Genomic DNA, 635 nt, shown 5'->3' with positions numbered 1-635 from the left:
ATATATATATGTACATATATGTACATATATATATGTACATATATGTACATATATATATATGTACATATACGTACATATATATATGTACATATATATGTACATATATATATGTACGTATATGTACATATATATATATATATATGTACATATATATATCTATATGTACATATATATATCTATATATATGTAGATATATATATATATATATATATGTACATATGTACATATATATATATGTACATATATACATATATATATCTACATATGTACATTCTCTAGCATGCATATATCTACATATCTACATATATATGTACATATACATACATACATATGTACATATGTATATGTACATATATATATGTACATATATATATGTAGATGTACGGGATGTCTCCGTCTCTGCTGCTAGGGTTTGCGTTTCTATGGCGATTTGGGTGATCCTTCATAATGGTGTGTTCTTTCGCCGCCATCACGGCTGGCGGCCGTGGTGAGACTAGTCAGAGGCCTCGCTTTTACCCCAGTGTCACCGCTAATGGTGTTCCTAACTTCCCCTCTGTGTTCTACGAAAATCTCGAGCTCGATTATGTCTCCTCTTTTGTTCGCCGCCCCGGCCGGAAAGGGGGGAAGCTTGCTTT

At 32.1% G+C, this 635-nt stretch overlaps 1 protein-coding gene across 1 annotated transcript in view; it reads left to right on the top strand.

The window, feature by feature from the left end:
* The window catches only part of LOC110036769 (vesicle-fusing ATPase-like), a gene marked incomplete at both ends in the record, with an annotated part of 17,369 nt that overhangs the window by 7,499 nt on the left and 9,235 nt on the right, over nt 1–635 (top strand). The gene's annotated exons all lie outside the window — the stretch shown is intronic.

Source organism: Phalaenopsis equestris, unplaced genomic scaffold (genome assembly GCF_001263595.1).
Source record: "Phalaenopsis equestris unplaced genomic scaffold, ASM126359v1 Scaffold210600, whole genome shotgun sequence".
Taxonomy (NCBI): domain Eukaryota; kingdom Viridiplantae; phylum Streptophyta; class Magnoliopsida; order Asparagales; family Orchidaceae; genus Phalaenopsis; species Phalaenopsis equestris.
The sequence above is the reverse complement of the archived record's forward strand: the minus strand, read 5'-3'. Positions and strand labels throughout refer to the sequence as shown.